Source organism: Arachis hypogaea, chromosome 14, assembly GCF_003086295.3.
Source record: "Arachis hypogaea cultivar Tifrunner chromosome 14, arahy.Tifrunner.gnm2.J5K5, whole genome shotgun sequence".
Taxonomy (NCBI): Eukaryota; Viridiplantae; Streptophyta; class Magnoliopsida; order Fabales; family Fabaceae; genus Arachis; species Arachis hypogaea.
In genome coordinates, this window is record NC_092049.1 from 21,259,855 (window position 1) to 21,276,255 (window position 16,401).

Consider the following 16,401-nt stretch of genomic DNA (forward strand, 5'->3'; position numbering starts at 1 on the left):
TTTGGTGTCTTGCATATTTTTCTTTTCTTAAAACTTTTCAAAAATAAGTTCTTGATGTTCATCTTGATCTTCAAAGTGTTCTTGGTGTTTGGTGCACGAAATTGTGATCCCTGGTAATGGCTCCAAAAACTTGGTGCTCTAACCTTAATTCGTAATTTGTCACAACTTCGATACAACTAACCAGCAAGTGCACTGGGTCTTCCAAGTAATAAACCTTACGTGAGTAAAGGTCAATCCCACAGAGATTGTCGGCTTGAAGCAAGCTATGGTCACCTTATAAATCTCAGTCAGGTGGATTCAGATGGTTTTGTAAAGTGATAGATAGAAGATAAGTAAAATATAACTAGGATAGAGATACTTATGTAATTCCTTGGTGAGAATTTCAGATAAGCGTATAGAGATGCTTTCGTTCCTCTCAACCTCTGCTTTCCTGCTGTCTTCATCCAACCAATCCTACTCCTTTCCATGGCAAGCTGTATGTTAGGCATCACCGTTGTCAATGGCTACATCCTGTCCTCTCAGTGAAAATGGTCCAATGCGCTGTCACTGCATGGCTAATCATCTGTCAGTTCTCGATCATACTGGAATAGGATCCATTGATCCTTTTGCGTCTGTCACTACGCCCAGCACTCGCGAGTTTGAAGCTCGTCACAGCCATCCCTTCCCAGATCCTACTCGGAATACCATAAACAAGGTTAAGACTTTTCGGATCTCAGGAATGGCCATCCATGGGTTCTAACTTATACCACGAAGATTCTGATTAAGGAATCCAAGAGATACTCATTCAATCTAAGGTAGAACGGAAGTGGTTGTCAGGCACGTGTTCATAGGGAATGATGATGACTGTCATGATCATCACATTCATGTTGAAGTGTGAATGGATATCTTAGAAGCAGAATAAGTTGAATTGAATAGAAAAACAGTAGTACTTTGTATTAATTCATGAGGAACAGCAGAGCTCCACACCTTAATCTATGGTGTGTAGAAACTCTACCGTTGAAAATACATAAGTGATAAAGTTCAGGCATGGCCAAATGGCCAGCCCTCAAAACATGATCAATAGATCAAAAGATAATCCAAAGATATAAATACAATAGTAAAAAGTCCTATTTATACTAGACTAGCTACTAGGGTTTACAGAAGTAAGTAATTGATGCATAAATCCACTTCCGGGGCCCACTTGGTGTGTGCTTGGGCTGAGCTTGAAGTTTACACGTGCAGAGGCTTCTTTTGGAGTTGAACGCCAAGTTGTAACGTGTTTTTGGCGTTCAACTCTGGTTCGTGACGTGTTTCTGGTGTTTAACTCCAGACTGCAGCGTAGAACTGGCGTTCAATGCCCTTTTGTGTCGTCTAAACTCAGCCAAAGTATAAACTATTATATATTTTTGGAAAGCCCTGGATGTCTACTTTCCAACGCAATTGGAAGCGTGCCATTTTGAATTCTGTAGATCCAGAAAATCCACTTTGAGTGCAGGGAGGTCAGAATCCAACAGCATCAGCAGTCCTTCTTCTACCTCTGAATCTGATTTTTGCTCAAGTCCCTCAATTTCAGCCAGAAAATACTTGAAATCACAGAAAAACACACAAACTCATAGTAAAGTCCAGAAATGTAAATTTAACATAAAAACTAATAAAAACATCCCTAAAAGTAACTAGATCCTACTAAAAAATACTAAAAACAATGCCAAAAAGCGTATAAATTATCCGCGCATCACAACACCAAACTTAAATTGTTGCTTGTTCTCAAGCAACTGAAAATCAAATAGGATAAAAGAAGAGAATATACTATAAATTCCAAAATATCAATGAAACATAGCTCCAATCAGATGAGCGAGACTTGTAGCTTTTTGCCTCTTAAATAGTTTTGGCATCTCACTTTATCCATTGAGGTTCAGAATGATTGGCATCTATAGGAACTCAGAGTTCAGATAGTGTTATTGATTCTCCTAGTTCAGTATGTTGATTCTTGAACACGGCTACTTTATGAGTCTTGGCCGTGGCCCTAAGCACTTTGTTTTCCAGTATTACCACCGGATACATAAATGCCACAGACACATAATTGGGTGAACCTTTTCAGATTGTGACTCAGCTTTGCTAAAGTCCCCAATTAGAGGTGTCCAGGGTTCTTAAGCACACTCTTCTTTTGCTTTGGACATTGACTTTAACCGCTCAGTCTCAAGTTTTCACTTGACACTTTCACGCCACAAGCACATGGTTAGGGACAGCTTGGTTTAGCCGCTTAGGCCAGGATTTTACTCCTTTAGGCCCTCCTATCCACTGATGCTCAAAGCCTTGGGATCCTTTTTATTTACTCTTTCCTTTTGGTTTTAAGGGTTATTGGCTTTTTTGCTCTTGCCTTTTGGTTTTAAGAGCTTTTGGCTTTTTCTGCTTGCTTTTTCTTTTTCTTTTTCTTTTTTTTTTTCGCAAGCTTTTCTCTATTAACTGCTTTTTCTTGCTTCAAGAATCATTTTTATGATTTTTCAGATAATCAAATAACATGTCTCATTGTCATCATTCTTTTAAAGAGCCAACATATTTAACATTCTTAAACACCAACTTCAAAAGACATATGCACTGTTCAAGCATTCATTCAGAAAATAAAAAGTATTGTCTCCACATCAATATAATTAAACTAAGTTCAAGGATAAATTCGAAACTCATGTACTTCTTGTTCTTTTGAATTAAAAACATTTTTCATTTAAGAGAGGTGATGGATTCATAGGGCATTCATAACTTTAAGACAAAGTTGCTAAATACTAATGATCATGTAATAAGACACTAACATAGATAAGCACTTAACATAAAGAAAACAAAAAACAGAAAGTTTAAGAACAAGGAATGAGTCCACCTTAGTGATGGTGGTGTTTTCTTCTTGAGGAACCAATGATGTCCTTGAGCTCTTCTATGTCTCTTCCTTGTCTTTGTTGCTCCTCCCTCATAGCTCTTTGATCTTCTCTAATTTCATGGAGGATGATTGAGTACTCTTGATGTTCCACCCTTAGTTGTCCCATGTTGGAACTCAGTTCTCCTAGGGAGGTGTTGATTTGCTCCCAAAAGTTCTGTGGAGGAAAGTGCATCCCTTGAGGCATCTCAGGGATTTCTTGGTGATGAGCTTGTTCATGCGTCTCTTGAGATCCATGAATAGGCTCTCTTGTTTGCTCCATCCTTTTCTTAGTGATGGGCTTGTCCTCATCAATGAGGATATCTCCCTCTATGTCAATCCCAACCGAATTGCATAGATGGCAAATGAGGTGAGGAAAGGCTAACCTTGCCACAGTGGAGGTCTTGTCAGCCACCTTGTAGAGTTCTTGAGGTATAATCTCATGAACCTCCACCTCTTCTCCAATCATGATGCTATGGATCATGATAGCCCGGTCTATAGTAACTTCAGACCGGTTGCTAGTGGGAATGATTGAGCGTTGAATGAACTCCAACCATCCTCTAGCTACAGGCTTAAGGTCCAGTCTTCTCAGTTGAACCGGTTTGCCCTTTGAGTCAATCTTCCATTGAGCTCCTTTCACACATATGTCCATGAGGACTTGGTCCAACCTTTGATCAAAGTTGACTCTCCTTGTGTAGGGGCGTGCGTTCTCTTCCATAATTGGCAAGTTGAACGCCAACCTCACATTTTCCGGACTAAAATCTAAGTAACTCCCCCGAACCATGGTGAGATAATTCTTTGCGTTCAGGTTCTTACTTTGATCATGGTTCCTAGTGATCCATGCATTAGCATAGAACTCTTGAACCATTAGAATTCTGACTTGTTGGATGGGGTTTGTTAGAACTTCCCAACCTCTTCTTTGGATCTCATGTCGGATCTCCAGATACTCATTTTTCTTGAGTTTGAAAGGGACCTTGGGGATCACCTTCTTCTTGGCCACAACATCATAGAAGTGGTCATGATGGGCTTTGGAGATGAATCTTTCCATCTCCCATGACTCGGAGGTGGAAGCTTTTGTCTTCTCTTTCCCTTTTCTAGAGGATTCTCTGGTCTTAGGTGCCATCAATGGTAATGGAAAAACAAAAAGCTTTATGCTTTTACCACACCAAACTTAGAATCTTTCTCGCCCTCGAGCAAGAGAAGAAAGAGTAGTAGTAGAAGAAGAAGATATAGAGGAGAGGGAGAGAGAGTTGTGTTTCGGCCAAGAAGGGAAAGAGAGGGATGTGTTGTGTGAAAATGAAGAAGAATGGAGAGGTTTATATAGCGGAGGGAGAAGGGTTAAGGTTCGGCCATATGAGGTGGGTTTGGGTGGGAAAGTGATTTTGAATTTTGAAGGTAGGTGGGGTTTATGAGGTAGGTTTATGGGGAAGAGTGGATGGATGTGAGTGGTGAATGGGTAATAGGGAAGAGAGCTTTGAGGTGATTGGTGAAGGGTTTTGGGAAGGGGTGTTTATTGGGAAGAGAGGATGAACATTGAAAAGAAGGAAGAATATGAGTGGAGGTAGCTAGGGATCCTGTGGGGTCCACAGATGCTGAGATGATCCTGTGGGGTCCACAGATCCTGAGGTGTAAAGGGTTTGCATCCCTACACCAATTAGGCATGTAAAATGCCTTTGCATGCAATTCTGGCGTTTAAACGCCGAATTGGTGCTTGTTCTGGGCGTTCAGCGCCCAGATGCAGCATGTTTCTGGCGTTGAACGCCAGTTCTATGCTTGTTTCTGGCGTTCAGCGCCAGCTTTCCTCAGTGTGCATTTCTAGCGTCTGAACGCCAGGATGCTGCTTGTTTTGGGCGTTCAACGCCAGATCCATGCTCTGTTATGGCGTTGAACGCCAGCCAGATGCTCCTTACTGGCGTTTAAACGCCAGTAAGCCCTTCCTCCAGGGTGTCATTTTTCTTTTGCTATTTTTGATTCTGTTTTTGATTTTTCTATTTATTTTGTGACTCCACATGATCATGAACCTAATAAAACATGAAAGAACAACAAAAATAAAAATAAAATTAGATAAATAAAGATTGGGTTGCCTCCCAACAAGCGCTTCTTTAATGTCAATAGCTTGACAGTGAGCTCTCATGGAGCCTCACAGATGTTCAGAGCATTGTTGAGACTTCCCAACACCAAACTTAGAGTTTGGATATGGGAGTTCAACACCAAACTTAGAGTTTGGTTGTGGCCTTCCAACACCAAACTTAGAGTTTGACTGTGGGGGCTCTGGTTGACTCTGTTTTGAGAGAAGCTTACTGTGCCTCTTTTCCATGTTTACAGAAGGAGATCTTTAAGTTTTAAACACAAGGTTGTCCTCATTTAGTTGAAGTACCAACTCTCCTCTGTCCACATCAATCACAACTCTTGCTGTGGCTAGGAAGGGTCTTCCAAGGATGATGGATTCATCCTCATCCTTTCCAATGTCTAGGATTATGAAATCAGCAGGGATGTGAAGGTCTTCAACCTTTACTAACATGTCCTCTACTAGTCCATAAGCCTTTTTTTGGAATTGTCTGCCATCTCTAATGAGATTCTAGCAGCTTGTACCTCAAAGATTCCCAGTTTCTCCATTACAGAGAGTGGCATGAGGTTTATTCCTGACCCCAGGTCACATAGAGCCTTCTCAAAGGTCATGGTGCCTATGGTACAAGGTATTAGAAACTTTCCAGGATCCTGTTTCTTCTGAGGCAATCTCAGTTGATCCAATGCATTTAGTTCATTGGTGAACAGGGGAGGTTCATCTCCACAAGTCTCTTTACCAAATAAATTGGCATTCAGCTTCATGATTGCACCAAGGAACTTGGCAACTTGCTCTTCAGTAACATCCTCATTCTCTTCAGATGAGGAATACTCATCAGAGCTCATGAATGGCATAAGGAGGTTCAATGGAATCTCCATGGTCTCTAGATGAGTCTCAGATTCCTTTGGTTCCTCAGAGGGGAACTCCTTATTGATCACTGGATGTCCCAGGAGGTCTTCCTCCTTGGGATTCACTGCCTCCCCTTCCTCCTTAGATTCGGCCATGATGGTTATATCAATGGCCTTGCACTCTCCTTTTGGATTTTCTTCTGTATTGCTTGGAGAGTACTAGAAGTGGTTTCAGTGATCTTCTTACTCAGCTGGCCCACTAGTGCTTCCAAATTTCTAATGGAAGACCTTGTTTCATTCATGAAACTCACAGTGGCCTTAGATAGATCAGAGACTAAATTTGCTAAGCTAGATGGATTCTGCTCAGAATTCTCTGTCTGTTGCTGAGTGGATGATGGAAAAGGTTTACTATTGTTAAACCTGTTTCTTCCACCATTGTTAAAGCCTTGTTGAGGCTTTTGTTGATCCTTCCATGAGAGATTTGGGTGATTTCTCCATGAGGGATTATAGGTGTTTCCATATGGTTCACCCATGTAATTCACCTCTGCTATTGCAGGGTTTTCAGGATCATAAGCTTCTTCTTCAGAAGATGCCTCTTGAGTACTGTTGGATGCAGCTTGCATTCCATTCAGAATCTGATAAATCATATTGACTTGCTGAGTCAATATTTTATTCTGAGCCAATATGGCATTCAGAGTATCAATTTTAAGAACTCCCTTCTTATGAGGCATCCCATTACTCACAGGATTCCTCTCAGAAGTGTACATGAACTGGTTATTAGCAACCATGTCAATGAGTTCTTGAGCTTCTGTAGGCATTTTCTTTAGGTGAATGGATCCACCTGCAGAAGTATCCAATGACATCTTAGCTAATTCAGACAGACCATCATAGAATATATCCAGGATGGTCCATTCTGAAAGCATGTCAGAAGGACACTTTTTGGTCAGTTGCTTATATCTCTCCCAAGCTTCATAGAGGGATTCACCTTCTTTCTGTCTGAAGGTTTGAACATCCACTCTAAGCTTACTGAGCTTTTGAGGAGGAAAGAACTTGGCTAAGAAAGCCGTGACCAGCTTATCCCAAGAGTTTAGGCTATCCTTGGGTTGAGAGTCCAACCACACTCTAACTCTGTCTCTTACAGCAAAAGGGAAAAGCATGAGCCTGTAGACTTCAGGATCTACTCCATTAGTCTTAACAGTATCACATATCTGCAAGAATTCAGTCAAGAACTGAAAAAGATCTTCAGATGGAAGTCCATGAAACTTGCAGTTCTGCTGCATCAGAGAAACTAATTGAGGTTTCAGCTCAAAGTTGTTTGCTCCAATGGCAGGAATAGAGATGCTTCTTCCATGTAAATTGGAATTAGGTGCAGTAAAGTCACCAAGCATCCTCCTTGCATTATTATTATTTTCGGCTGCCATCTCCTCTTCTTGTTCGAAAATTCCTGTAAGGTTGTCTCTGGATTGTTGTATTTTAACTTCTCTTAGTTTCCTTTTCAGAGTCCTTTCAGGTTCAGGATCTGCTTCAATAAGAATGTTCTTGTCCTTGCTCCTGCTCATATGACAAAGAAGGGAATAACAAAGAAAATATGGAATCCTCTATGTCACAGTATAGAGATTCCTTTGTGTGAGTAGAAGAAGAAAAGAATGTAATGTAAGGAAAGAGAAGGGAGGAGAATACAAACACAAGGGTAAGGAGAGCAGAGATATGAGATGAAGAGAAGTGTTAGTAAGTAATTAAATAAATAGAAGGAGATGGGAGAGAGGAAATTTCGAAAAATAAATTTTGAAAAAGAGTTAATGATTTTCGAAAATTAAGATAAAATTAAAATTAAAATTAAAAATTGAAACAATTAATTAATTAAAAAGAATTTTTTGAAAAAGAGGGAGGTAATTTTCGAAAATTAGAAAGGGAGAATTAGTTAGGTAGTTTTGGAAAAGATAAGAAACAAACAAAAAGTCAATTTGTTAGTTGAAACAAATTTTGAAAATCAATTTTTAAAAGATAAGAAGATAAGAAGTTAGAAAAGATATTTGAAAAAGATATGATATGGAAAGGTATGATTAAAAAGATATGATTTTGAAAAAGATAAGATAAAAACATATTTTTGAAAAGATATGATTGAAATTAGTTTTGAAAAAGATTTGATTTTTAAAATCACAATTAATGACTTGATTCACAAGAAATCACAAGATATGATTCTAGAACTTAAAGTTTGAATCTTTCTTAACAAGTAAGTAACAAACTTGAAATTTTTGAATCAAAACATTAATTGTTGATGATATTTTCAAAAATATGATATAAAATTAAGAAAAAGATTTTTGAAAAATATTTTTAGAATTTTCAAAAATAAATAAGAAAAATGAAAAAGATTTAATTTTTGAAAAAGATAAGATTTTTAAATTGAAAATTTGATTTGACTCATAAGAAACAACTAAATTTTAAAAAGTTTTGAAAAAGTCAACTCAAATTTTCGAAAATTTATGAGTGAAAAAGGGAAAGATATTTTTTTATTTTTGAATTTTTAATGAAGAAAGAGAAAAACATGAAAAAGACTCAATGCATGAGGATTTTTAGATCAAAACAATGAATGCATGCAAGAACACTATGAATGTCAAGATGAACACTAAGAACACTTTGAAGATCAAGAACATATTTTTGAAAAAATTTTTATGCAAAGAAAACATGCAAGATACCAAACTTAGAAATCTTTAATGCTTAGACACTAAGAATTCAAGAATGCATATGAAAAACACCATGCAACACAAAACAATATAATATGAAGATCAATCAAGAAGGTTTATCAAGAACAACTTGAAGATCATGATGAATGCAATGCATGAATGCAATTTTCGAAAAAAATGCAAGATGAGTATGCAATTGACACCAAACTTAAAATTTGACACAATACTCAAACAAACAACATAAAATATTTTTGGTTTTTATGATTTTATGATTTTTTTGTATTTTCTTTTAAATTTTTTCGAAAAACATATAGGAAAAAGAAAATAAGAAATTCAAAATTTTTAATAAGAATCCCAGGAATCTTTCAATGTTGGCCTAAAGCTCCAATCTAAGGGTTGGGCATGGCTTAATAGCCAGCCAGCTTTAGGATATAAATCAGGCATGCAACAGCTGATATTCCAATTAACTTGCCTCTATGCTGATGATTGGAAGTCACAGTCCAAAAGAATTAGACATGGCTTTACAGCCAGCCAGGCTTCAACATGCTTCATAAAACACTAGAATTCATTCTTAAAATTTTAGAATAATTTTCGAAAAAAGATGAGAAATTTTTGAAAGATTTTTGAAAAATTTTTGAAAATAAAACAAAAAGAAATTACCTAATCTGAGCAACAAGATGAACCGTCAGTTATCCAAACTCGAACAATCCCCGGCAACGGCGCCAAAAACTTGGTGCACGAAATTGTGATCCCTGGTAATGGCTCCAAAAACTTGGTGCTCTAACCTTAATTTGTAATTTGTCACAACTTCGATACAACTAACCAGCAAGTGCACTGGGTCGTCCAAGTAATAAACCTTACGTGAGTAAGGGTCGATCCCACGGAGATTGTCGGCTTGAAGCAAGCTATGGTCACCTTATAAATCTCAGTCAGGCGGATTCAGATGGTTTTGTAAAGTGATAGATAGAAGATAAGTAAAATATAACTAGGATAGAGATACTTATGTAATTCCTTGGTTAGAATTTCAGATAAGCGTATAGAGATGCTTTCGTTCTTCTGAACCTCTGCTTTCCTGCTGTCTTCATCCAACCAATCCTACTCCTTTCCATGGCAAGCTGTATGTTAGGCATCACCGTTGTCAATGGCTACATCCTGTCCTCTCAGTGAAAATGGTCCAATGCACTGTCACTGCATGGCTAATCATCTGTCAGTTCTCGATCATACTGGAATAGGATCCATTGATCCTTTTGCGTCTGTCACTACGCCCAGCACTCGCGAGTTTGAAGCTCGTCACAGCCATCCCTTCCCAGATCCTACTCGGAATACCACAAACAAGGTTTAGACTTTTCGGATCTCAGGAATGGCCATCCATGGGTTCTAACTTATACCACGAAGATTCTGATTAAGGAATCCAAGAGATACTCATTCAATCTAAGGTAGAACGGAAGTGGTTGTCAGGCACGTGTTCATAGGGAATGATGATGACTGTCACGTTCATCACATTCATATTGAAGTGCGAATGGATATCTTAGAAGCAGAATAAGTTGAATTGAATAGAAAAATAGTAGTACTTTGTATTAATTCATGAGGAACAGCAGAGCTCCACACCTTAATCTATGGTGTGTAAAAACTCAACCGTTGAAAATACATAAGTGATAAAGTTCAGGCATGGTCGAATGGCCAGCCCTCAAAACATGATCAATAGATCAAAAGATAATCCAAAGATATAAATACAATAGTAAAAAGTCCTATTTATACTAGACTAGCTACTAGGGTTTACAGAAGTAAGTAATTGATGCATAAATCCACTTCCGGGGCCCACTTGGTGTGTCCTTGGGCTGAGCTTGAAGTTTACACGTGCAAAGGCTTCTTTTGGAGTTGAACGCCAAGTTGTAACGTGTTTTTGGCGTTCAACTCTGGTTCGTGACATGTTTCTGGCGTTTAACTCCAGACTGCAGCGTAGAACTGACGTTCAACGCCCTTTTGCGTCATCTAAACTCGGACAAAGTATAAACTATTATATATTTCTGGAAAGCCCTGGATGTCTACTTTCCAACACAATTGAAAGTGTGCCATTTTGAGTTCTGTAGCTCCAGAAAATCCACTTTGAGTGCAGGGAGGTCAGAATCCAACAGCATCAGCAGTCCTTCTTCTACCTCTGAATCTGATTTTTGCTCAAGTCCCTCAATTTCAGCCAGAAAATACCTGAAATCACAGAAAAACACACAAATTCATAGTAAAGTCCAGAAATGTGAATTTAACATAAAAACTAATAAAAACATCCCTAAAAGTAACTAGATCCTACTAAAAACATACTAAAAACAATGCCAAAAAGCGTATAAATTATCCGCTCATCAGTGTTCATTTTAACATTCAAGGTGTTCAATTTAAAAATCCTATCTTTTCAAATCTTTTTCAAAATCAAATCTTTTTCAATTTCCTTTTAATATTTTCGAATTCCTTTTTAAAATTTTTCAAAATCTTTTTCGTTTTTCTTTTAATGTTTTCGAAAATATTCAAAATAATTTTCAAAATCTTTTTCTTATTTTATTTTATAATTTCAAAATCTTTACTAACAATTAATGTGATTGATTCAAAAATTTTAAAGTTTGTTACTTGCCTATTAAGAAAGGTTCAATCTTTAAATTTTAAAATCATATCTTTTAGTTTCTTGTTAGTCAAGTAATCAACTTTAATTTTAAAAATCAAATCTTTTTAATTTCCTTTTCAAATCTTTTTCAAATTAAATTTTCAATCATATCTTTCAATCATATCTTTTTCAAAACTTAATTTCAAAATCTTTTCTAACTTCTTATCTTTTCAAAATTGATTTTCAAATCTTTTTCAATTAACTACTTGAATTATTTTTTTTAAGTTTTCTATTTCAATCACATCTTTTTCAAAACCACCTAACTAATTATCTCTCTCTAATTTTCAAAAACTCCTCCCCACTTTTTCAAAATTCTTTTTAATTAACTAATTGTTTTAAATTTTAATTTAATTTTATTTATCTTTCTAATTTTCGAATTCTAATTAATTAATTAAATAAAAACAAAAATATTTTCCTTTTACTTTAATTTGAAATTTCGAATTTTTTCTCTTCTCCTTCTTCTATTCTCTTCTTTTCTTCTACTCACATAAAGGAATCTCTATACTGTGACATAGAGGATTCCATACTTTCTTGTTCTCTTCTTTTTCATATGAGCAGGAACAAGGATAAGAACATTCTTGTTGAAGCCGATCCTGAACCTGAAAGGACTCTGAAGAGGAAGCTAAGGGAAGCTAAAGCACAACTCTCTGGAGAAAATCTGACAGAAATTTTCGAAAAAGAAGGAGACATGGCCGAAAATAATAACAATGGTGGAGATGCAAGGAAGATGCCTGGTGACTTTACTGCACCAAATTCCAACTTACATGGAAGAAGCATCTCAATCCCTGCCATTGAAGCAAATAATTTTGAGCTAAAGCCTCAATTAGTTTCTCTGATGCAACAGAATTGCAAGTTTCATGGACTTCCATCAGAAGATCCTTTTCAGTTCTTAACTGAATTCTTGCAAATCTGTGATACTGTTAAGACCAATGGGGTTGATCCCGAGGTCTACAGGCTTATGCTTTTCCTGTTTGCTGTAAGAGACAGAGTTAGAATACGGTTGGACTCTCAACCTAAGGATAGCCTGAACTCTTGGGATAAGCTGGTCACGGCTTTCTTAGCCAAGTTCTTTCCTCCTCAAAAGCTTAGCAAACTTAGAGTGGATGTTCAAACCTTCAAATAGAAAGAAGGTGAATCCCTCTATGAAGCTTGGGAGAGATACAAGCAACTGACCAAAAAGTGTCCTTCTAACATGCTTTCAGAATGGACTATCCTGGATATATTCTATGATGGTCTGTCTGAATTATCTAAGATGTCATTGGACCATTCTGCAGGTGGATCCATTCACCTAAAGAAAATGCCTGCAGAAGCTCAGGAACTCATTGACATGGTTGCAAATAACCAGTTCATGTACACTTCTGAAAGGAATCCTGTGTGTAATGGGACGCCTCAGAGGAAGGGAGTTCTTGAAATTGATACTCTGAATGCCTGGTGTGCGAAATCGTGATCTTTACTTCCTTGGTAACGGCACTAAAAACTACATACGCACGTTCATGTTCTTAATTCTGTTTCACAACTTCGTACAACTAACCAGCAAGTGCACTGGGTCGTCCAAGTAATAAACCTTACATGAGTAAGGGTCGATCCCACAGAGATTGTTGGTATGAAGCAAGCTATGGTCACTTTGTAGATCTCAGTCAGGCGGATTCAAATGGTTGTAGAGTTTTCATAATTGAAAGATAAATAAAACATAAAATAGGATAGAGATACTTATGTAATTCATTGGTGAGAATTTCGGATAAGCGTATAGAGATGCTTTCGTTTCTCTGAACTTCTGCTTTCCTGCTGTCTTCATCCAATCAGTCCTACTCCTTTCTATGGCAAGCTGTTTGTTAGGCATCACCGTTGTCAATGGCTACATCCTGTCCTCTCAGTGAAAATGGTCCAATGCGCTGTTACTGCATGGCAAATCATCTGTCGGTTCTCGATTATACTGGAATAGGATCCATTGATCCTTTTGCGTCTGTCACTACGCCTAGCACTCGCGAGTTTGAAGCTCGTCACAGCCATCCCTTCTCAGATCCCACTCGGAATACCACAGACAAGGTTTAGACTTTCCGGATCTCAAGAATGGCCGTCCATGGATTCTAACTTATACCACGAAGAATCTGATTAAGGAATCTCAGAGATACTCATTCAATCTATGGTAGAACGGAAGTTGTTGTTAAGCACGCGTTCATAGGGAATGATGATGAGTGTCACAATCATCACATTCATATTGAGGTGCGAATGAATATCTTAGAATAGGAATAAGCTTGAATTGAATAGAAAAATAGTAGTACTTTGCATTAATCTTTGAGAAACAGCAGAGCTCCATACCTTAATCTATGGTGTGTAGAAACTCTACCGTTGAAAATACATAAGTGATGAAGGTTCAGGCATGGCCGAATGGCCAGCCCCCATAAAGGTCTAAGATAGCATAAAACTAATCCAAGAGAATGTAAATACAATAGTAAAAAGTCCTATTTATACTAAACTAGTTACTAGGGTTTACAGAATTGAGTAAATGATGCAGAAATCCACTTCTGGAGCCCACTTGGTGTGTGCTTGGGCCGAGCATTGAGCTTTACACGTGTAGAGGTCTTTCTTGGAGTTGAACGCCAGTTTGTAACCTGTTTCTGGCGTTTAACTCCACTTTGCAACCTGTTTCTGGCGTTTGACTCCAGAATGCAGCATGGAACTGGCATTCAACGCCAGTTTACATCATCTATCCTTAATCAAAGTATAAACTATTATATATTGCTGGAAAGCCTTGGATGTCTACTTTCCAACGCAATTGAGAGCGCGCCATTTGGAGTTCAATAGCTCCAGAAAATCCACTTTGAGTGCAGGGAGGTCAGAATCCAACAGCATCTGCAGTCCTTCTTCAACCTCTGAATATGATTTTTGCTCAAGTCCCTCAATTTCAGCCAGAAAATACCTGAAATTATAGAAAAACACACAAACTCATAGTAAAGTCCAGAAATGTGATTTTTATTTAAAAACTAATAAAAATATACTAAAAACTAACTAAATTATACTGAAAACTATGTAAAAACAATGCCAAAAAGCGTATAAATTATCCGCTCATCACAACACCAAACTTAAATTGTTGCTTGTCCCCAAGCAACTGAAAATCAAATAGGATAAAAAGAAGAGAATATACTATAAATTCCAAAATATCAATGAAACTTAGCTCCAATCAGATGAGCGGGACTTGTAGCTTTTTGCCTCTTGAATAGTTTTGGCATCTCGCTTTATCCATTGAGGTTCAGAATGATTGGCATCTATAGGAACTTAGAATTCAGATAGTGTTATTGATTCTCCTAGTTAAGTATGTTGATTCTTGAACACAGCTACTTTATGAGTCTTGGCCGTGGCCCTAAGCACTTTGTTTTCCAGTATTACCACCGGATACATAAATGCCACAGACACATAACTGGGTGAACCTTTTCAGATTGTGACTCAACTTTGCTAAAGTCCCCAATTAGAGGTGTCCAGGGTTCTTAACCGCTCAGTCTCAAGTTTTCACTTGACACCTTCACGCCACAAGCACATGGTTAGGGACAGCTTGGTTTAGCCGCTTAGGCCAGGAGTTTATTCCTTTAGGCCCTCTTATCCATTGATGCTCAAAGCCTTGGATCCTTTTTATTACCCTTGCTTTTTGGTTTTAAGGGTTTTTGGCTTTTTCTGCTTGCTTTTTCTTTTTCTTTTTTTTTTTCTTTTTTTCGCCTTTTTTTTCTTTTTTTTTCTGCAAGCTTTTGTATTCACTGCTTTTTCTTGCTTCAAGAATAATTTTTATGATTTTTCAGATTATCAAATAACATTTCTTCTTTTCATCATTCTTTCAAGAGCCAACATATTTAACATTCATAAACAACAACTTCAAAAGACATATGCACTGTTCAAGCATACATTCAGAAAACAAAAAGTATTGCCACCACATCAAAATAATTAAACTAGTTTCAAGGATGAATTCGAAACTATGTACTTCTTGTTCTTTTGTAATTAAAACATTTTTCATTCAAGAGAGGTGATGGATTCATAACTTTAAGGCATAGACACTTAGACACAAATGATCATGTAATAAGACACAAATATAAATAAACATAAAGCTCAAAAATCGAAAAACATGAAAATAAATAAACAAGGAGATTAAGGAATGAGTCCACCTTAGTGAGGGTGGCGTCTTCCTCTTCTTGAAGAACCAATGGTGCTCTTGAGCTCCTCTATGTCTCTTCCTTGTCTTTGTTGCTCCTCCCTCATAGCTCTTTGATCTTCTCTAATTTCATGGAGGATGATGGAATGCTCTTGGTACTCCATCCTTAGTTGTCCCATGTTGGAACTTAATTCACCTAGAGAAGTGTTGATTTGTTCCCAGTAGTTTTGTGGGGGGAAGTGCATCCCTTGAGGCATTAGTGGTTATGGAAAAACAAAAAAAAAGCAATGTTTTTTCCACACCAAACTTAAAATGTTTGCTCGTCCTCGAGCAAAAGAAGAAAGAAAGGATGAGAAGAAGAAGAGATGGAGGAGATGGAGGTGTGTGAATGGTTCGGCCACTGAGGTTTTAAGGTGGTTATGATGTGTGAAAAGGAAGGAGTGATGGTTTGAATTTGAGTGGATGGGTGTAGGTGGGTGTATGATGGTTTTGGAGGGGAATTGGAGGTGATTGGTGGAGGTTATTTTGGGGAAGAGAGTTATAAAAAGGTGTGAATATGAGAGAAGAAGTGGTAGGGATCCTGTGGGGTCCACAGATCCAGTGGGGCCAATGACTTAACATCCCTGCTCCAATTAGGCTTGTAAAACGCCCTTGCTGTGCAATCCTGGCGTTTAATGCCAGACTGCTGCATGTTTCTAGCGTTAAACACCACTTCCATGCTTGTTTTGGGCGTTCAACGCCAGTCCATAGCATGTTTCTGGCGTTGAACACCAGTATGGTGCAGGTTTCTGGCGTTAAACGCCAATCTGATGCTTGTTTCTAGCGTTTAATGCCTGCTTTCCTTTGGGTGCAATCCTGGTGTTTAAACGCCAGACTGCTGCTTGTTTCTAGCACTTAACGCCAGTTTCATGCTCTGTTCTGGCGTTAAACGCCAGCCAGATGCTCCTTACTGGCGTTTAAATGCCAGTAAGTCCTTCCTCCAGTGTGTGTTGTTTTTAATGCTATTTTTCATTCTGTTTTTGATTTTTTGTAGTTTTTGTGACTCCACATGATCATCAACCTAATAAAACATGAAATGAAATAAAAATGATTAAATAACATTGGGTTGCCTCCCAACAAGCGCTTCTTTAATGTC

The 16,401-nt window shown here is 37.8% G+C and overlaps 2 non-coding genes across 2 annotated transcripts; one reads left to right on the forward strand and one right to left on the reverse strand.

The window, feature by feature from the left end:
- Positions 1-6,711: 6,711 nt before the first annotated feature.
- LOC112745657 (small nucleolar RNA R71) lies at positions 6,712-6,819 on the forward strand. Its single transcript, XR_003173574.1, has one exon. It is a non-coding gene; the product is annotated as a small nucleolar RNA R71 (small nucleolar RNA).
- A 5,399-nt stretch (positions 6,820-12,218) lies between these two features.
- Positions 12,219-12,326, reverse strand: LOC112745718 (small nucleolar RNA R71). The gene has a single exon (XR_003173631.1). It is a non-coding gene; the product is annotated as a small nucleolar RNA R71 (small nucleolar RNA).
- Positions 12,327-16,401: the final 4,075 nt, after the last annotated feature.